The 22,259-nt window shown below is 39.0% G+C and overlaps 1 long non-coding RNA gene across 1 annotated transcript; it reads left to right on the plus strand.

Moving 5' to 3' along the window:
* Nucleotides 1-429: 429 nt before the first annotated feature.
* Nucleotides 430-21,501, plus strand: LOC107128991 (uncharacterized). The gene is made up of 3 exons (XR_006695988.2): nt 430-537; nt 2,524-2,698; nt 21,093-21,501. It is a non-coding gene; the product is annotated as an uncharacterized lncRNA (long non-coding RNA).
* Nucleotides 21,502-22,259: the final 758 nt, after the last annotated feature.

The following is a 22,259-nucleotide window of genomic DNA, read 5'->3' on the forward strand; positions in this document are numbered from 1 at the left end:
TTTAGGAATTGCTGTTATTAACTCTGTGGAAATTTTCTATGATTTATTTCTGAATTTGATTAATTAATTATTATTATTTTTGTTTCCCTCACCTATAATTGCATTATTTCCTAACTCCATTCCTACCCTGACTTTGGAGTGCTTTACAAATCCTGGGGATCTTTAAGAAATTTGATGCCCTCCACTAAGATTTGGATATAGTTTATTTGTCCCCTTCAAGTCTCATGTTGAAATTTGATCCCCAACATTGGAGGTGGGGACTGATGGAAAGTGTTTGGATCATGGAGGTGGATCCCTTGTGAACAGCTTTGTGCCATTCTTGTGAATGTGAGTGAGTTCTCATTCTTAGCTTCTGCAAAAACTGGCTGTTGAAAGGAGTATGGCACTTCCTCCTTTCTTGCTTCCTCTCTGTCATGTGATGCCTTCTCCACTTCACCTTCTCCCATTGAGGAGAAGCTTTTGGAGGCCCTCACCAGGTGCAAATGCTGATACCATGCTTGATACTGATACCATGCTTCTTGTACAACCTGCAGAACTGTGAGTCAAGTAAACCTCTTTTCTTTATTAATCGCCCAACCTCAGGTATTCCTTTATAGCAACACAAATGAACTAAGACACCCTCTTATTCTTGTTAGTTACTAGGTAATCTCATTTTATTTTATTTTCTCCCCATTTCTCTGGTATTCTAAACATCCATGAGGATATTGCATGGGCTTTCATTCATTTATTGTTTTTGGCATTCGATGGTAGCATTCAGTGTTTCACTTATGCAAAATTAGTGTCTCAATTTTTTTAATTTTTTTTCTTTGATAAGTTATTTCTGTCAATTTGTTTTTTGGAAATTTCTTTGCATCTCACTGGGTCTTCTAAATTAATTTTCTTTTTCTTTCATGTTTTGCTCAGTTTTAATCTCTTCTTTCTTCTTTCCAGATATATCTTAGGTTTTATATTTCTACCTTTTAATTGATTCTTCTTTTATTTTTATTTCCTTTTGTTTTTATCACACTTTTAATTTCCAACAGTTTTTTGTCTTTCTTCGTGGCCTCCACTGCTTATTTTATGTGAATGAAAACTCTTCAAGTTTCTCTACAGAAGCTAACTAGAATTTTGTCTGTTCTGAAGTTTTCTTTCTTTTTATTTTTATTTTTATTTTTTTTTTGAGACAGAGTCTTGCTCTGTCGCCCAGGCTGGGGTGCAGTGGCCAGATCTCAGCTCACTGCAAGCTCCGCCTCCCGGGTTTAGACCATTCTCCTGCCTCAGCCTCCCGAGTAGCTGGGACTACAGGCACCCGCCACCTCGCCCGGCTAGTTTTTTGTATTTTTTAGTAGAGACGGGGTTTCACCGTGTTAGCCAGGATGGTCTCAATCTCCTGACCTTGTGATCCGCCCGTCTCGGCCTCCCAAAGTGCTGGGATTACAGGCTTGAGCCACCGCGCCCGGCCTCTTTTTTTTTTTTTTAAATCCTTCTTTCTCCTAAGTTAAATGATTAGAGGTTTTTCTTCTTTTTGTTTTTAGCTTTATCTTTCTTTCAGGTTACCAAATTTCCTCAAATAGTTGGTAGTAATGCATGACACTTGGCTGCTCTGGAAAGGTAGGTGGGCTTATTAACTGATAGTCTTCACATTACAGAAACAAAAGGGAGCAGGCCATGTGTGTTTCAAGACCCCCAGTGCCCACATGTAGAGGTCTTTGCTCTGGAAAAACTGATGTCTGATCGCTCTGCCTTAGGTAGTCTCAGATACTTCATTAACCTCTTTGTGAAAGAACCCTCTGATTTAAAAAAAAAAATTTATTTTATTTTTATGTTTTTACATAGGATACAGTTATCTGACTGTCCATGTTTCTACATGTGGTTGGAAAAGTTAGGGAATGTAATATGAGCTCAAATGTTCTGGATTCAGAGTTTCATTTAGACAACTTCATAGTTTGAATTCTGGGCCTCTCCAGAGTTCTGCCTCAAAATGTATTGCATTCCCCTCTTCTAGAGCCATCTTTCCTCTAGGCTACCTTTTCTTTATCCTGTTACATCATTTACTCCTTTATTTATTTTTTATCTGTCATAACTTTTTAAAAACTTTTTTTTAACGTGCTCATCTTTTCTCCTTAATTGGTTGCATACTTATAATACTTTAAGTTATTTTATTTTTTCAGTGGAAACTCAGGGATTATGAAAGACAAGGATGTATGGCAAATCTTTCATCTTGAAATAGAAACCTATTATTAAATTTTTCTAAAGCCAGAATATTTGGAAAATATTAGTACAACGGTACATGAATACAGGATAAATCTGCCAGTTATTTCAAAAGTTGGGCAAAGTGTTATGTTTTGAGGCATCTGGTTAACATAAAATATATTTTAAAATTTATTAATTTGTCATCAGATACAAATATTCATTAAATATGTAGTATGCCAGATCAGAGAAAGATTTTTCTATCCTGTTTGGCAAGTAGATTGTTTGGTTCACCTGTCAAACTGTGTCATCAGAGACTCCACTCTTTTTATTTATTTTCTTTGCTATACTTAGCTGCCCTGTAGGAAATTGCCTTCATGTGATAATTGCCTTTAAGTACAGTTTCAAGAAAGCTATTCCAGACCAGAAATACCAGAAAGCCTCATGGACCAGATTAAAATGCTTGGATTACACGGTTTATTAAATCAACTTAAAAACACACAGCAAGAAACAAGTGGAAAGAGTTAAGGTAAGTTAACATATTTAAGTTAGAAAAGTCCAAAAGAGAAGCTAAAAAAAGAAAGATTGGGTTATTTTCAGACAATTTAATGCAACAGAAAATAATCCAAGGTATGATAATAGAGCCCTAGGATAACACTGTATTATGGCTTAAGCAAATCACTAATATTCGTAATAGTGACCAGAAATGGAAATGAAAATATATGATTGGCCGGGCGCGGTGGCTCAACCCTGTAATCCCAGCACTTTGGGAGGCCGAGGCGGGTGGATCACGAGGTCAGGAGATCGAGACCATCCTGGCTAACATGGTGAAACCCCGTCTCTACTAAAAATACAAAAAACTAGCCGGGCGTGGTGGCGGGCGCCTGTAGTCCCAGCTACTCGGAGGCTGAGGCAGGAGAATGGCGTAAACCCAGGAGGCGGAGCTTGCAGTGAGCCGAGATCGCGCCACTGCACTCCAGCCTGGGTGACACAGCGAGACTCCGTCTCAAAAAAAAAAAAAAAAAAAAAAAAAAAGAAAATATATGATTGTATTCTTTATGTTTGCAAGAAGGCAAAACAGGTTTATAATTTATTTTAGGAAGAATTCCATTCAATATGCTTTTTTAAAATCTAGGTGACTAAAACTTTGACTTTTTCATGAGAGTACAGACTAGGATTTGTTTTTTAGCTCTGTCACTCTGTCACTCACTGTGTGACACTGTATAATCTAAATCATATATGTGAGCTCTCATTTCTTCAGCTGTGAAATGGTAAAAGTAATACATTTCTGATATACTTATGACAATTCAATAAAATTATTCATGTATGATGTTTAGGATAATATTATTTGCTATTATTAATATTACTAAAATGTTTTTCTTCAGTTTTTATGAGTTCGTTGTATGTATAATTTTAATGGTTACAAAATATTTTGTCATACAGTTTTAATTTAAACTACTAAATCAATCTCCATCAGATACTGGCAGGAGTTTTTGTCTGTTTTTGTTTTTCAGAAATGGATGACATTAATCTAAAATTTATAAGAAAATGTAAAAGTTTAGAAATAGGCAAGGCAAGTCTGAGGAAGAAGAAGAAAAAAAACTAGAGGACTTGCACTAAACATAAAGATCTCTTAAAAACTATAATTAATTATATTCTTTTTTTTTTTTTTTTTTTTTTTTGAGACGGAGTCTCACTCTGTCGCCCAGGCTGGAGTGCAGTGGCCGGATCTCAGCTCACTGCAAGCTCCGCCTCCCGGGTTTACGCCATTCTCCTGCCTCAGCCTCCTGAGTAGCTGGGACTATAGGCGCCCCCCGCCTCGCCCGGCTAGTTTTTTGTATTTTTTAGTAGAGACGGGGTTTCACCGTGTTAGCCAGGATGGTTTCGATCTCCTGACCTCGTGATCCGCCCGTCTCGGCCTCCCAAAGTGCTGGGATTACAGGCTTGAGCCACCGCGCCCGGCCAATTAATTATATTCTTATGTGATGCATTATATTTAGTAGTTAAGACAGTGTGACTCAAATATAGATTAAAATTACTAATGGCACAGAATAGAGAGTTCAGAAACAGATTCACCTGATTTATGAAAAATGTGATATTGCGGTGCAGTGAGAAATGGATGGGACCATTGGATGTTCACATGGAAAAAGCATATATCAACTTCTTCCTCACAAAAATAAATTTCAGAACAATTACATATCAATGTGAGAGATAAACCTATAAGGCTTTTAGAATCATCAATGCTATATATGTGAATAAGTTTGGTTTTTTTAATAGTGGTGTTTAATAGGTAAAGAGTAGAATAACCCCAGGCAGATGTTTTTTGAGAGATTAAAAGGTGTCAGGGATGGGAAGCCATATACTCCTGGGCGACAAGTTCATGGAAATAATTAATGTGATTTTGTTACTGGGAAGAGCAGAGTCCTTGGTTCCTAGACTTACTTGCAAGAAAGAATTCCACCGAGACCACTTAGCCCAAAAAGAGAATTTACTGAAGCAAAATTAGAGCAGAGAGTTCATTTAGAGAGACAGTACACTCTAAACGATGGGGCATAGTGGGCTACTCACAGAGAATGAGCCAGCAGTAGCCCCGAGAGTTCTGCACTGGGTTTTCATGACGGATTTTTTCTTGAAATTCTCATCTCTATCTTAAGTCTCCACCTTTTTCCTTCATCTAGTTTTTCCTGCTGCTGCCTTAAGTCCCTGCCTTTTCCCTGCCTAGTTCCTGCCTCAGATTGGTGGGATTCTCTCTTACTATTAGTTGGCGTGCATGTGTGGACCTGGTGTTGGACACAAATTCTACCTAATGGCTACATTGCTCATTACCATCACCCCAGGAAGGCTGTGTAGCAGTTAAATCTGTACTTTTTATGCCTGCATATCTCTTAGGAATTTCACTTCACCCTCTTTCTCTCTTTATCAGCATGCAGCTAGCTACATTCCGACAGGTTAATTGCAGGGTGGGTGATTTCTGGGCGATTCTTCCCACGTAAGTATTTCCCCTTCTCTTTGCTTATATCCAGCACATGTGTTTTGGGTGGTCCCTGGGGTGTGAGATTTTCCAGACCTCCCTTTTCCTCAGTGACTCCCCTACTCTCGCTGCTTACGTCTAGCTATCTGCCTACTATGACAATTTCTTCCTACCACAATTAATATGAAAGAGAATTAATTCATTCATTCATTCACTCACATAACAAATACTACCTGAGTGACAACCATGTCCCAAGCATTGTTCTAGGTGCTGAGGATATAGTAATGAACAAGGCAGTTAGTTCCTCTTTTCATGGCTCATTCATGAGGCAGACATGGAGGCAACAGAAAGCAATCCATAAATAGATAAATAAATAAATGACGAAGAAATAAAATTCAGTAGTGAATTGGAGACAATGAATCAACCCATTCAATGATGAAACAGAGAGTGACCAGTAGTTCTTAAAGATGGAGTGGTCACGGAAGGCCTCTCTGGGGACATAGGAAGTCACCTGTCACCTGAATGGCAAGAATCCCACTGCTAGCTATGTACCCACATGGTGTTATGAAATGTATTGGTTTTCATGCATGGATTCTGGCTTACAACTCCCAAAGCCCTTGTTGCAGTCTTTTGTTACAACGTTGGGTATGTTAGGCCTCAGAAGTGGGCCTCTGACCTTCCTCTGCCCTCCTTTCACTTGACCCAAAACAAGACTCTAATCTTAGCTTGCCTTTCTGATGTGGGTCTTAAGGCCCTCCCATGAGGGGAGTCCCACCCTGTACCTTGGGGGAAGGAATGCTGACATCATGAAAATCTAAAGGCACAGGGCTCAGAGAGTTTTTGGATACCTGAACACATGGAGGTACCTGCAGGTACCTCCCCAAGGAGGGCGTGCAAGCTCCACACCCCTTCCCCTACATCTCATCCCACATGTCTCTTTATTTGTATTCTTTGCAATACCCTTTATAGTAAACCAGTAAATGTAAGTCAGTGTTTCCATGAATTTTTGGAGCTACTTCAGCAAATTCATTGAACTCAAAGAGAGGGTCATGGGAACCCCAACTTGAAGCTGGTTGGTCGGAAGTTACAGAGGCCCAGACTGGTGTGGTGGGGGAAGGACTTGGGGACTGAGCCCTCAACTTGTAGGATATGACACTGTGTTCATATCAGTTCAGTGTTGAACGGAATTAACAGCTGATGTCTACTGCCTGGTGTGCGGGGAAAAGAATCGCACGCATATGGTCACAGAAGTCTCCTGTGTTGATGACCATTGTGGTGTGAGAGTAGAGGAAAAATATGATTAAAGAGTTTTCTCTACACACCCCAGAAGATAGGAAATCAGTATATCAGAGAGATATCTACACTCCACTGTTTTTTGCAGCAGTTTTCACAATAGCCAAGATTTGGAAGCAACCTAAGTGTCCATCAAGAAATGAATGGATAAAGAAAATGCACATTTACACAAGGGAGCACTATTCAGCCATTAAAAAGAATGAGATCCTGTCATTTGTCCACATGGATGAAATTGGAGGTCATCATGTGAAGTGAAATAAGCCAGACACAAAAAGACAAACTTTGCATGTTCTCACTTACTTGTGGGACCTAAAAATTAAAACAATTGAACTCATAGAGATAGAGAGGGTAGAAGGATAGTTACCAGAGGCTGGGAACTATGAGGGGGGATTGTGGGAGGGAAGTGAGGATAGTTAATACATACAAAATAATAATTAGAAAGAATGAATAAGACCTAATATTTGATAACACAGCAGGGTGACTATAGTCAATAATAGTTTAACTGTATATTTTAAAATAATGGAAAGAGTATAATAAGTTGTAACACAAAGGATAAACTTTGGGGTGATGGATACCCCATTTTCCCGATGTAATTATTATGCATTGCATGTCTCTATCAAAGTATTTCACGTACCCCGTAAGTATATACACTTACTATATACCCATAAAAGTTAAAAAAAATAAACCAGCTGACACAGCTCTAGAGAAAAAAACATTTCTTGCAATGATATCATTCGTTGCAAAGGTCCACAGGTAGAAAAGAGCCTAGCAATTCAGGAACCAAAAAGAAAACCAGTGTGGCCGAAGTGTCATGACAAGGAGATGAATGGTATTCGATGATGTTGAAGAGGTAACTAGGGGGCTGCTGATGTGAGTAAAGAGTTCGTGGGCTATTTTTTTTTTTTGAGACGGAGTCTCGCTCTGTCGCCCAGGCTGGAGTGCAGTGGCGCGATCTCGGCTCACTGCAAGCTCCGCCTCCTGGCTTCAAGCGATTCCCCTGCCTCAGCCTCCAGAGTAGCTGGGACTACAGGAGTGCGCCACCATGCCCAGTTCATTTTTGTATTTTCAGTAGACACAGGGTTTCACCATGTTGACCAGGATGATCTCAATCTCTTGACCTCCTGATCCGCCCGCCTCAGCCTCCCAGTGTTGGGATTACAAGGGTGAGCCACCACGCCCAGCCTGTGTTTTATTTAAAGAGATGAAAAGGTGTTAGAGAGGAATACTACTTTACCTTCTTCATTTTTCCATAGAAGGAAGAAAATTTCTACTTTGTTTTCTCAAAGAGAAGAGAGTTAGAGTAACAATTCCAGATTCTGTATGACTTATCTAATTGAAGAATTCTGGATAAGAAACTGAGATCACAATACTATTTTTCAATATTCTGGTAGACCATGGTGTTTTTAGGTACCAACAAGACATTGCTATTCTTTTGATATAATAACATTAAGATTAAAAAAAGAACCATTAACATCTTTAGATGTCTTAATATACTACACTAAAATGTTTAATCAGACATTTGATATATTATAAAACATTCTTCTATACTTCCAAAATTCTTCTAAACAAGAACAACAAAAGTCAATTGAGCATAGACATGGAATCATAAACGTAAAAATTCTTACTCTGGTTTAAAAACTTTCTAAACAAGTGAAATATAAACATGACAAAGTTGAAATTAATTCAGGTGTTAATCAGTTTCTAGAAAATAAAAAAAAGAACTAAAAACATTTTCTTTGGGAAAAAAACACACACTACAGCTTGCTCTCAATGTAATTACTGAAAAAAATGAAAGCTTTCAAAAAGATCTTCTCAAACTTCTCTAGCAAGAAGGTGAATTAACCAGAGGAAAATATTGAAATCGTTTATAAATGTCTTATTTCCCACAAAAAGAGTTTTTGATAGTTTTTTTTGTTGTTGTTGTTGTTTTTTTAACAAAAAATAACTACATGAACGGGTTTCAGCGAAATGGCAGAATGGGAGGGCCCCAGCCCAACACCCTTCACAGAAATTATCTAGTCTTCTTACAGAGTTAGTAACTATTCACAGACAAGAATGCCTTTGTGAGAAGTCTAGATCACTGGGATAAAATTGCAGCGCCCAGTAGAGCATAGAAACAGAAAAGCTATATTAAAAGAGGTAAGAGGAATGATTTCACTTTGGCCGGTGTTGCCCCTCCAGCAAGCCAGCACAGAGCCATGCCAAGAAAGATCCCCTTGGCCTATCACTTCTCCAGTGGGAGAAAGAGAGACTGAGGTGGCTGTTCAATTTCCCCAGCATATCAGAGACATACAGAAGAGCCCCAAATCGGTTTCACTGCATATGGAATTCTCGGGGGATTGGCCTGGATAGACTGACAGGAGAGAGCTATGAACAAAGAAAAAGAGTTGTGGGAATTTGAACAGCAGCATGCAGATCTTTGTGGAGTCTCCCCATTTCCACCAGTGGCCTTACCCAAACGGGGCCCCACTGGCAGCCTCGCCAAACCAGAGTCCACTCATCCAGCCCTGCCTAAGTGTGAAGGTCCTCCAACTGGCCCTATCCAACGATGCAGCACACTCAGTGGCTCTACCTGACTAGAGAGTCCAGACAGTAGCCCTGTCATGCCAGGGAGCCCAGCCAGCAGCCCTGCCAGATCAGGGAGCACTTCCAGCACCCTGCTCAATCAGGGAGCATGGCCAGCATTCCCACCTGAATGCAGAGCCTAGCTAGAAGCCCTGCTCACCTGAATGCAGAGCCCAGATAGCAGCCCTGTCAGACCACAGAGCCCAGCCAGATGTCCCATCTTACTGTGGAGCTCCACCAGTGTCTCTGTCTCACTACAGGGCTCTTCCCACTGGTCCCGCCTGACTTTGAAGCCCAGCCACTGACCGTGCCTGACTGTAGAAATCCCCCTAGACAGTCATACTCAACTTTGGACATTCCCCCAACTAGCCCCAACTGACCATGGTGCCGAGTCAGCTGATCCTGCCAGATAGCAGAGCACAACCAGTGGGCACCACTCAGCCACAGAGCACTGGCAGTGGGTCCTGCTTGACCAGGGACCCTGGTGGCACAACATGCCTGATCCTATGTGCCACCATCTGGCTTAGCCAAAACTGCACGCTGAACTACGTGGAAAAGGTCTGACCCTGACAAAACCAATCTACAAAGTCTAAAGAAGTAAGCACTTCCTCAAATGTACAGTACAGTTGCAGAATACAAAATCAACATACAAAAATTAGCAGCATTTCTATTTACAAACAACAAACTGTGAAAAAAGGAAAGAACACAATCTCATTTAAAATTAGCAACAGAAAAAATAAAATACACAGGAATAAACTTAACCAAAATGGTGAAAGACATGTCAACTGAAAATTATAGTATGTTGACGAAGGAAATTAAAGAGGAAACATATAAATAGAAAGACATCTGTGTTCATGGTATGGAAGAATTAATATTGTTAAAATGTTTATAACATCCAAAGTTATCTACAGAGTCAATGCCATCTCTGTCAAAATTCCAAGGGCATTTTTCGATATGAGTGCCAAGAACACAAAATTGGGGAAGACTTGTTTCTTCAATAAACGGTATTGGTAAAACGACAACCACATCTGAAAAAAATGAAGTTAGACCCTTATCTTTCATCATACACAAAAATCAACTCAAAATGAATCAAAGATTTGACTACAAGATCTGAAACCACACAACTCCTAGAAGAAAACAGAGAGAGAAAGCTTCTTGATAGTGACCTCAGCAATTGTTTCTTAGATACGACATCAAAAGCACAGGCAACACAGCAGAAATAGACAAACAGAACTACGTAAAATGAAAAAGCTTCTGCATGACAAATGAAACAATCAACAGAGTGAAAGTAACCTATAGAATGAGAGAAAATATTTGCAAGTTATGTATATGATAGGGGGCTACTTTAAAAAATATATATAAGCAGTTCCTAAAACTCAATAGCACAAGCCAAATAATCTGTTTTTAAAAATGGGCAAAGAACTTGAATAGAGAAACATTTCTCTAGAAAACACATACTTGTATGGAAGAATTAATGCTGTTAAAGTGTTCATAACACCCATATATTTTGTACCATAATAATATGTAAATAAAAGGATAAACTGGGTACAGGGTATATAGGAACACTGTATAGTCTTCTCAATTTATCTGTAAATCTAAAACTGTTCTAAAAGATGAAGTCTATTTTAAAAATAAGTAATTCTGCAGAATTTTAAAAATTGACCATTTTAAAATTGATCATTTACATGTGATCCATTGACATGTGTCCAACCCTTTTATGATGATCAAATAATATTTCAATATTATGTTTTTACAATTAAATGTGTTTTATGTAGTGTTTAGTTTTTTAAATAATTGCTCTATTAAATTTTATCTGATATTATTTTATATAAAATTAAATATGCTTAACTATAATTGTTAAACTGTAATTGTTTTATAAGCCGACTTAGACATGTCTGGAGCCTGAGGAAAAGAAGCCAGTAGAGAGACTACTATAAAACTCAGGAAAAGGAACAATGGGTGGTATGGAATCCTGGAGGAGACACTTGGGGACTAGGAGTGAGCTGTCGAAAGGAGAAGGGCCATCCTCAGAGTTGAGGGAAAGAAGAGAGGGTAGGAGAGGAAGAAGAGAAAAATGTGACTGTGCCTATGCTTGAATGTGTCTACTGTGGCATATCCTCCTGTGTTGGGGACATAAACATCTTACTCTGCATTCCTTTGTGAGAATGGCAGTAACAGAAGAAATGTCACTGTGCCCCAGGAATAGCTTCAGAAGGCTCTAGAATTAGATCCCGAGGTATGAGGTCATCATATGCTTGGAAGTTCCAGTCAGTTGAAGTATTTGAAATACAGCACTGATTCTGTGGACACTGCTGCATGGCTTAGGCATTGCAGAGACTGAAGCATGTGGGGATTCATTTAATACCCCCAAAACTTTGAGCTCTGGGAGCAGCAGGACACAGCAGCACTTTAGCTAGGAAGGCACTGTTCTTATAGTCAGTGTTGGCAAACATGGTCATGGGGAGGTATCTATTACAAGTGGATTTCAGGCATGAGATATATCAACCTCAAAGAACACCTGGGAAACCTTCTTGATATGCTTCAAGAAATTGGAAGAAATTTTGACTAGGGGTCAGGGAGGCAGGGTCTGACCAAGTTCCAAGTCAGGCATGGGGAGATGAACAATTGGCAAAATTTAGATTATCAAGGTTAATGTTACCATGTTTTTACCCACAGGTTCATAAGATTAGAGGACCTTTAGACAACATGAATTTCAGCTAGTTATTTTTAGTTGTTCCTTCCTAAAATCAAAATCACCCTTCAGCATTGGTTATAGAGACTTAAATCCTAAATTACAAACAAGAATACAATAGCACAATTCATGTGACAACCACGCGTAGGTTTAGTGATGTTTGTTCTCCGTGAAGCGAAGCTATCTCAGCTAGGGGGCTGAGGACTTGTGTACTGTCTGGACTAGGCAGAGGTGAATTTGATTGAATGTGTAAGACAGTGCTAATTGTTACCATATATAGCTGTGTGAGTTTCCTTCTGTCTAAAATATCAACCTATGCTTGCCTTTAATCTCATCCTCAATTAATTGCAATGCTCAAAAACTCCTCCTAGTGTCATTATATTGTCATAAAATATTCTGAATCACAGGCTTAGAGAGATAAAAGTTCTAACTTCTCTTAAAGAAACAATGTCTGAAAATCTTTTCATTTGTGTTGTTCCACATGAAATGACTTTGTGTTGATTGTGCATGTTATTCCTACATTCGGAGACTTAGATTTATAGTTTATGAGTTGTCCTTCTAAAGGTATAGTCTTCATATGCCAGTGACTCCCCAGCTTATACAGTAGTTATGCCTTATTGGTGAGGGATGCTTTCAAAGACTCCTTGTGGATGCCTGAAACCTGTTACCAAACCCCATATATCTCTAGTGCGCATCTAAATCTGTGTTTAGATGAACAGAACCAGCTTTGTATCCAATTATCTTCACCAAGATGTATGGTATAAATCTCAAACTTGTCATATTTAACACAAAGTTCTTAATTTCCTTCCTTTTTCAAGCCCACTTCTGCTGTGTTTTCTGTTTAAGTAAATGACACTCATCCATTTAGCTATGTCAAAAACCTAGGAATTATCCTTGACTTCTCTCTTACTCTTTCTGCACTTTAAATGCATCAGCTAGTACTGTCTTCAAGATTGTATCCTTTTTACCCACTCCTCGCCATCTCCTTTACTCTCCCCCTTGTCCAAGCCACTATACTTCCATCCTGCTGTGAAAGCAGTTTTCCAACCCTCCTTACTCTCCTTTTGACCACTTAATATACATTCTTCACTAAGTAGCCAGAACAATCTTTGAAAAATGTAACTTACCGTATGTCACTCCCCATTTGAAATGTTTCTATTAGGATTTTAAGAAGATATTAAATAACTTCTCATTTTCTCAGCTCTCAAGTCTGGATTCAACTGAGAGACAGATTTGGGCAAATGAGATAAAATACTCGTTTTGTATTGATAAATGCTTGGATTGGCAGATGTTGCCTTGTATTGAGTATGGTCGTAAAGATACCACTAATATTTAACTTCTCTACCTATTTATTTTCTCTCACTTTAAAGTGTGGTTAGAGTTTGGGGGAAGCAATTTCATGAAGGTAGAAATAAGATTGCCCTCATAAAATATATTATGTCCTCGGCCGGGCGCGGTGGCTCAAGCCTGTAATCCCAGCACTTTGGGAGGCCGAGACGGGCGGATCATGAGGTCAGGAGATCGAGACCATCCTGGCTGACACGGTGAAACCCCGTCTCTACTAAAAAATACAAAAAACTAGCCGGGCGAGGTGGCGGGCGCCTGTAGTCCCAGATACTCGGGAGGCTGAGGCAGGAGAATGGCATGAACCCGGGATGTGGAGCTTGCAGTGAGCTGAGATCTGGCCACTGCACTCCAGCCTGGGCGACAGAGCGAGACTCCATCTCAAAAAAAAAAAAAATATATATATATATATATATATATATATTATGTCCTCATAAAATATACATTTATATATTACATATAAAATATGTAAATTTATTATCTGATCCTTCCCAAGAGAGATTCCACACCCCTGGTTGCCCTTGGGCTTAATCATTAAACCAGAACCGCAAAGAGAACAAAAAATATTACCTGTGCCCAACATTTTATGGCCTGTGGCACTCCTCAAGTAGTCTCTCCAAAGGAGGAATGTCTGATGTGGTAAGTAAGTTTGAGAAGAAACTGGATTTTGTTGGATCCACCCCTTCTGAAATCTCTTGTCTTCCTCCCTCAAGAGATGTCTGCTCTGTTTTCCACTTGTTTGGAAACTCTCTCCCCTGTCTGGTGTCCTTGCAGCTGTGCAGCTGTGAATCTGTGCTGGTAAGCTTTCTCCCTCAAAAACTGACTTGATGTGCTTCTCTGTTCTTACAATATCTGGCTCATATACCTGCATTTCACTAACCTAACCTACTATACTTTATATAATTTTGTTGTTTATATGTTCATCTTTTATGCCTCACTGAGTTCCTTGAGGGTAGGAACAGTGAGTTTGTCTGTCTGTTTTTTTTTGACTCCATGTTCTCAGAACTCTGGCACAGAGTAAATACTCACAAAATATTTATTCTTCCTCTCTTCCTTCCCTCCTTCTCTCTCTCATTTTCTCCCTCTCTCTTTCTCTCTTTATTTCTTTCGTCTATTTTTTAAATCACCAAAACAATACTTTGCATGCAGTAGGTATTTTCCTGACTAGTACATACCCAAGTATTTTTCAATATTGTTGCGCAGTAATTAGTCTTAGAATTCCCACCCAGATATTTACAGGGATTTAAGTCTGATAGTGTTGTCTGTATAATGTGAAACAACATTGTTTTACTTGATTGTAATGTAATATCAACAGTTTGTTATATGTATCTGTTTTCACACTTTATGGACACCTCATATTTTGACATATCTGCCATATCTCAAATGTTATAAAACCTATCTTAAGTACTAAACAAATGACTGATACAAGCATGTTTTATCTTGATATCTGAACACTCCTCGTTACTTATAATCTGTATCACCAACATTAATTTGCTATCTCTTATTTGTTCATGCTTGTTCACATTTGGTAATAGCTGTACAAGTATTAACCAGGTTGGAAGTTATGTTTAAGATGGTGAACTGATTAAGCGATAACTAAATGTGTGAGCCCATATAACTAAAAATTCTGAATATTTAGCTTTTGGAGCACCTGGATGAGAAGATTATATATATCTGTTATCAGGATCTAGACGATTTTTATTTATTTTCTACTTTTGTTCACCTCTAATTAGGTTCCATTCTTAGTTATGCTCTGTCCTTGTAGTTGCAAGATGACTGCAGCAGCTCTATAACACTTATCTTTAAAACTCCACACCCGGAAGAAAAAAGAAAGAACTTGTCTCAGAAAGGTCTAAGAAAGTCTTAGAATAGAATCTCACAGATCTTGATTTCACAGACTTGGATCCTGTGTCCATTCTGGAATCAAATTGTGGCTAGAACAAATAGCGATGAATAAAATGTATTGTCAGAATGAGGATTTGGCCAAAAGTACACTCACTCCCAGAGCCAGGTATGAAATCAACTTTATACATGTAGAAAGGTAGAAGAAGGGAATCCCCAAAACAAAATCAGAGTTCTGTAACCACAAGACGAGACCTTGATTACAGGTGGCAAACCCAACAAATGTTCATTATAAATGTCCTGATACATGGTCTCAGTAGTACATGTGAAATTCACTTTGGGGAATTCACAGAAAGAGGCAGCCTTTCTCAGGAACATTAAACTGATGTTTGGAAAGATGCCCATAGACTGCCGATTAGGAAAGACCATCCATACTAAAAGGGCATTAACAGGTAAAGAAAACACTGGCTTCCCATATGAACCAAAAACACTTATAATAAAAGTAGATGCCTCAGCTATCAGCCATTGATCCATCACTGAGCCGTCTCTTAAGAGTGCTGTCTCCTGGGTGACAGCAACAGGACTTATTTATTTAATTTGATAATTGTTAAAAAGTTAATAATACTGTATTGAAAATTTAAAATTTAATAAGAGAGTAGACCTTTGTTTTTACCACACACACAAAAGGTAACTATGTGAGGTGAGGGATGTGTTAACTAACTTAATTTTGGCAATAATTTCACAATGCATAGGTACATCAGAGTATCATACTATATAACTTAAATATGTACAATTTTATTTGTCTATTATACCTCAGTAAAGCTGGAAAAAGTATCAGTTAAACAGTATTATGAAAGCCTGAAAGCCTTCTGTGTTGTACTTGGCACTCTGTTAGGTGCTAGGAAAAGACTTTTTTTTTAAAGGATAACCCTAGGAGCCAAACACAGGGTAATGATCCTAATGTCCAAAGAGACCAGCTCCATCAAAGACAAAGCTCAGAAGATGCCTTGAGGTTAAAAGAATTGCTGTCCTTGGCCAGGTGTGGTGGTTCACACCTATAATGCTAGCACTTTGGGAGGCCAAGGTGGGTGGATCACCTGAGGTCAGGAGCTCAAGACCAGCCTGGGCAACATGAAACCCCATCTCTACTAAAAATACAAAAAATTAGTCAGGTGTAGTGGCACATGCCTGTAATCCTAGCTACTCAGGAGACTGAGGCAGGAGAATCACTTGAACCTGGGAGACAGAGGTTGCAGTGAGCTGAGATCACGCCACTGCACTCCAGCCTGGGCAACAGAGCAAGACTCCATCTCAGAAAAAAAAAAAAAAAAAAAAGAATTGCTGCCCTTAAAGGTGAAGAGAGTGTCTTGTAGAGCTGATCACCTGGCATTCTGAGCCCTTTCAGAGGTCATAGACCTCTGGAGAGAGAAACCGAGACACGTAAGAGGATGGAAACAACTCAGTGGTGACACACTGAGGAGTCCTGCACACAAGCAGCACACACTGATCCACCACTCAAATACCCTAGGCCACAGCTCGGTTCCTCCTTTTAAGAAAATACATAAATAAATATATAAATAAAAGCAGGAAACAGTCTAAGAATGACGAGAAAACAAGGAGAATGACCCACTTTTGTGCACTCCATAGGTTTTACGGCACCTCTACTTGCCAGAGTAAAATGGAAGTAATACAGTCTTTGTGTACATTTAGATTAAGGAAAAAGAGCCCTAAGGTGGACCTGTAAACTATAGAGTTCCCAGGTTCCCTTTCTCTGTATTTTCTTTTCTGCCTGCTTTACATCTCTTGTTACTTTTCTACTGAGATAAAACCCACTGTTTGGATCTAACAGGTTTTGTTTGTTTGTTTTTTGCAAGCTGGCAAATTGGTATTTATCACATGGCTAACGTACTGAAGTAAAAGCTGTAGAAGCTGTGTGTGTGTGTGTGTGGGTGTGTGCCTGTATATGTGTGTTTGTATATATTTGAAGGCCTTTATAATAGACTTCTATAATGTTATGTTCAATTGGCAATTAAATCCATTTTAATTTCTCTCCAGCTCACCAGACTTTCTCTTCTTACACTCTTTTTTTCTGAGGCAGAGTCTCACTCTGTTGCCCAGGCTGGAGCGCAGTAGTGCCATCTCTGCTCACTGAAACCTCTGCCTCCTGGGTTAAAGTGATTCTCTTGCCTCAGCCTCTCAAGTAGCTGGGATTGCAGGCACACCAGCACACCTGGCTAATTTTTGCACTTTTAGTGGAGACAAGGTTTCACCACGTTGGCCAGGCTGGTCTCGAACTCCTGACCTCAAGTGATCCAACAGTCTCGGCCTCCCACAGTGCTGGGATTACAGGCATTGGCTGCCCCACCAGGCCCTTTTCATACCTTATGATGTAAATTTTGTTATCTGATTTTTACCTGAGTCATTTCCTCTAATATGCAAATTTAAGGCTATTTAGCTGACAACTGCCCAGGGTAAGCTTAAATAAAAAAAGGAAAAAAAGGAGGTCTTTATGAATCTATAAGATGTACTTCTATCAGCATGCCTAATACGTCTATATATTTATGTATTGAAATATACAATATTTCACTATTTAAACTATATAAAAGAGCTCTGATTAATTGGATTTAAAAGAGTGCTTAAATCAGATACTAAAGAAAAAAGACTAGTTAAATGCTTTTTCAAGTTCATGTGAGTTAAGTAAAATCTTTAATAAATAAGTTGGCTTTAAAATTATTGGTAAAATAATATTAGAAATGTCTTAACAATTTGCCAGCATACATTTTTGTTTGCATTTATTAATCAAGCATTTTCATACTTATTCCTCCTAAATACTATAAGGTGTCAAAACCTGGCATAGCAGTTACAGCTATTAACCCAGCCCAAAACAGAATGATCTTCATTTTTGTAATCTTTAATAAATAAGAATGAGTATTGATTTAATCAAAATAGCTACATCTTAAATTTAGTAAGATTACTATAACTTCTAATCTTGTGGTTTTAGGCGGTCTAGTTCACAGGCAGTAAGGTTTGTTATTGTCTTTGTTTCAAAGCTAAACTATAAACCAAGTTCTTACCAAAGTTAGTTCAGCCTATACCCAGGAATGAACAAGTACAGCTTGGAGGTTAAAAGCAAGATGGAGTCAGGTAGGTCAAATCTTTAGAATCTGAAGATTTAATTTAGAAAGTTATATTAAATTAAATAATAGACATTTCATTAAGTATTTTCCAATAAAACTGTATTTGTAGAAAAACATTCTTTCTAAGAAAAAAGTGTGCCCTTAAAAAGGTGAACAATTTTTGTCTAATTCAAAGCTTATTTAGAGGTCATGTATGAAACAAGGTAAAAGGAACCAGGAAATAAAGCAGATGTAAAGAAAGTTATAAAAATAAGGAGGTGGTTTTTTGGTAAGAAAGCTTAAAGAGAAATAATTTTATATGAGAAAGAATCTCGTATGGTAAATTTAGTCCTAGAGTAAAATGACTGGTTGTTTAAGAAAGAGGGATGTTCAGGACAAACCAGAAAGTCGAAGCATGATCTATGTAAGTCACAATGAGAGGATTAAAAAAAAACCCCAAAGCCCCAAAAACTTTTATATGATCAACTTGTCATATTATTATTATTATTATTTATTTATTTATTATTTTTTTTTTTTTGAGACGGAGTCTCACTCTGTTGCCCAGGCTGGAGTGCAGTGGCCGGATCTCAGCTCACTGCAAGCTCCGCCTCCCGGGTTCACGCCATTCTCTGGCCTCAGCCTCCCAAGTAGTTGGGACTACAGGCGCCCGCCACCTCGCCCGGCTAGTTTTTTTGTATTTCTTAATAGAGACGGGGTTTCACCGTGTTAGCCAGGATGGTCTCGATCTCCTGACCTCGTGATCCGCCCATCTCGGCCTCCCAAAGTGCTGGGATTACAGGCTTGAGCCACCGCGCCTGGCCCTATTATTAAGTTTTGGTTTGTTAGGAAAAAAACTGAGTTTAAAAACCTTCAAAAAATTAAGGTTATTACATCTGTGTATCTCTCTGTATGTGTGTGTGGTTTGTTGTTGTTGTTGTTGTTGTATTGATACAGAGACTCGCTCTGTCGCCCAGGCTGGAGTGCAGTGGTGCGATCTCAGCTCACTGCAACTTCCACCTCCTGGATTCAAGGATTCAAGCCATTCTCCTGCTTCAGCCTCCCAGGTAGCTGGGACTACAGGCGTGTGCTATCACATCTGGATAATTTTTGTATTTTTAGTAGAGACAGTACATTGGCCAGGCTGGTCTCAAACTACTTGTGACATTGAGTTATAGGGCTCTGACTCCTGGGTCTAAAAAGGACACCAAATCCACTAAATTTTAAACGCTGACAGTAATTAAAGCCCCAGCTTCAGGCCCGGTAGAAGATGCCATCAAAATAAACCACATTCCTGAAACACAGAGCTGGAAATGAAAGCTATTCCATTCCTCAAGGCCCCAGGACTATCATGGAAGAGGTGAGCGTGTGAGATTGTAAGGGCCCATTTTGAGAGACAAAATAGTTCAGTTTCTCTATGAGTTAATCATTAATGTCAAAGGCACACTGATACCTGCCTGTGATTAACAAGGTTTTCTTGAAGTGTTAACTGACTCCTTAGTAAAGGTTATAAAAGTTATAAAAGACTTATGGAAGTTATATCTTATGGTCAAGATTAAACTTTTATAGACTGTTTATAAAAGTTTGAAAAAAAAATTTAGTTGGCTTCATGCTGTTTTATTAGGGCTTATTGTTTTGAAAATTAAGTCTCCTCTCCCAGAGAATGAAGATCCTTGCCTTTTTTTTTGAAATCCTTGAGTTATCACTTTGGTCAGATGAATGACTTATTTTACAATGACCTGTGATATCAAGTATTTTAAACATTTGATATTTGGCAAACTTTCCAAAACCAAATGATAAATTATGTCTTTTTTCTGACCTAATTTGTCCTTTAAGGTATTAGGTTCCCTAAATTCCAAAAATGACATAATTTGTCATTTTTGGTTTAAAAATTATACAGGAAGCATTGTCAAATATGAAATGGTGTTTGGTTTTCTTTGGGCTGTATTTGTATAAATATGTTACTGGTATGTGTTTCAAAATCATGAGAAACTCCTATAATTCTGATATTACTTAGTGTACATTATCAGTAATAATTTTAATTGTTAAATTATTGTGTGCCTGAGAGGTAACAAATTTCCTTGTCAATTGTGTCTTTGATAATGGCTGCCCTAAAACTTTTTGTCATCCATGGACAATTCTTGTCTTGTTTTGGGCCTTTTTAGAAGGTGAGTTTATAATCAGCTATAGAACTCTAACAGGTGTCCTTAAATGAAGATTTCTGATAACTTCGGAGACTATGACATTAGACAAGAGGAACAATTTTCAGGACTCTCATGGAGAGCTAAAATATTCATGAATATCAAGCAGAATAGGAGTGAACTGTGCAAACTGAACTATAAGAAGACTAAAGTAATCTTTTTAGCTTTTTGCTTAAAATGTTGCTGATCCTTTTGTTTTTCGGATCAAGAAGACTTTTCTTTATGCTATTTACAGCTTTTAACAGTTAAGTAAAGTCTACTCCTATGAACAAAATTTGGAGCATATTTGCTTCTCTCTACCTGATTTCTTTTTTTTTTTTTTGAGGTGGAGTCTTGCTCTGCCGCCCAGGCTGGAGTGCAGTGGCCGGATCTCAGCTCACTGCAAGCTCCGTCTCCCGGGTTCATGCCATTCTCCTGCCTCAGCCTCCCGAGTAGTTGGGACTACAGGCACCCGCCACCTCGCCCGGCTAGTTTTTTTGTATTTCTTTAGTAGAGATGGGGTTTCACCGTGTTAGCCAGGATGGTCTCGATCTCCTGACCTCGTGATCCGCCCGTCTTGGCCTCCCAAAGTGCTGGGATTACAGGCTTGAGCCACCGCGCCCAGCCTCTCTACCTGATTTCTACAGAATTTGGAAACTATTTGTGCATATTCTTAACTTATGACAATACAGTTATATGCATAAGTGCAATAATAACCTGTTTTCATTTGTAAAAGCACACAATTGGCAAAACTGATTATTTTACCAATGCTCTGACTGGAAGGGTCTGATTTCCTTAAAGAATCCAACTTGATTTATGCAGCAATAAAAGCCCCTTGGAAAACCGACCTCATACCTTTGTCTACACAGCCCCTGTACAGGGTTCCTGACTTGTAGTAAGTAAAGAATGTCACTTTCTGACAGGCCCAGGAGCCCCAAGTTTATCTTGGAACCTCAAGAGGAGAGGATCACCCAACTCATAGGTATTTCATGGTGTCAGGTCTCTGAGCCCAAGCCTGCGTGTATTCATCCAGATGGCCTGAAGCAAGTGAAGAATCACAAAAGAAGTGAAAGTGGTCAGTTCCTGCCTTAACTGATGACATTACCTTGTGCAATTCCTTCTCCTGGCTCATCCTGGCTCAAAAGCTCCCCCACTGAGCACCCTGGGACCCCCACCACTGCCAGCCAGAGAACGACCCGCTTTGACTGTAATTTTCCACTGCCTTCCCAAATCCTATAAAACGGCCCCACCCCTCTCTCCCTTCACTGACTCTCTTTTCAGACTCAGTCCGCCTGCACCCAGGTGATTAAAAAGCTTTATTGCTCACACAAATCCTGTTTCGTGGTCTCTTCACACGGACGTGCATGAAAGACGGCACAAATCCATGGCTGGGCTCAGCTTTTAAAAAGTCTTATCTGAGATTCCTTCAATGGAACAAAGTTGCATCAAAGCCAATTTAAAAGCCTATATAAAAAAATAATTATTCTTGCTGCACTGTATACAAATAATCAGGCCAAGTATAATAAAGCAAATCAGTCCTACCATGATCTGTCTTTAGTAAAAATGGGAAACTAGAGAGAGAAAAATTATGTTTCAAAAACTATAGTACACCTGTTGTTAGTGTTATGCCCAGACCGTTTATTCCCCGAAGAAGACCACCAGAGTCCAGAGTCAAAGCTAAGCAGCAAGGATCTTTATTACAGGTTCGAACCTGGAACTCTCCCTCGCTCGTGAAACGAGACGGGCAGGAGAGCTCCCCCACTCAGCTCCGAACAATGTTATATAGTCTAAGAAAAGTGGGCATAGAGTTATTATACAAATCAGATATATGATTGGCTAGTGTTTGAACAAGGCGATTTGGCTAACTATGATTGGTTCCTGCCATTTCTGATATTTTGGTTCAAACTTTGAGGCGGGAGAGCAGGTTTATGGCAGCAAGAGTTTATCTTACTTAAACACGTCTTGTGACCTTGCCTCAGAACTTACAAAATCTCTGGTATGTGCAAAACAAAATCTCTGGTACGTGCAGAAAACCAGGTACTCACAGAACTTACGAAATCTCTGGTATGTGCAAAGATTAGAGAGCAGAA

Source organism: Macaca fascicularis, chromosome 2, assembly GCF_037993035.2.
Source record: "Macaca fascicularis isolate 582-1 chromosome 2, T2T-MFA8v1.1".
Classification (NCBI taxonomy): domain Eukaryota; kingdom Metazoa; phylum Chordata; class Mammalia; order Primates; family Cercopithecidae; genus Macaca; species Macaca fascicularis.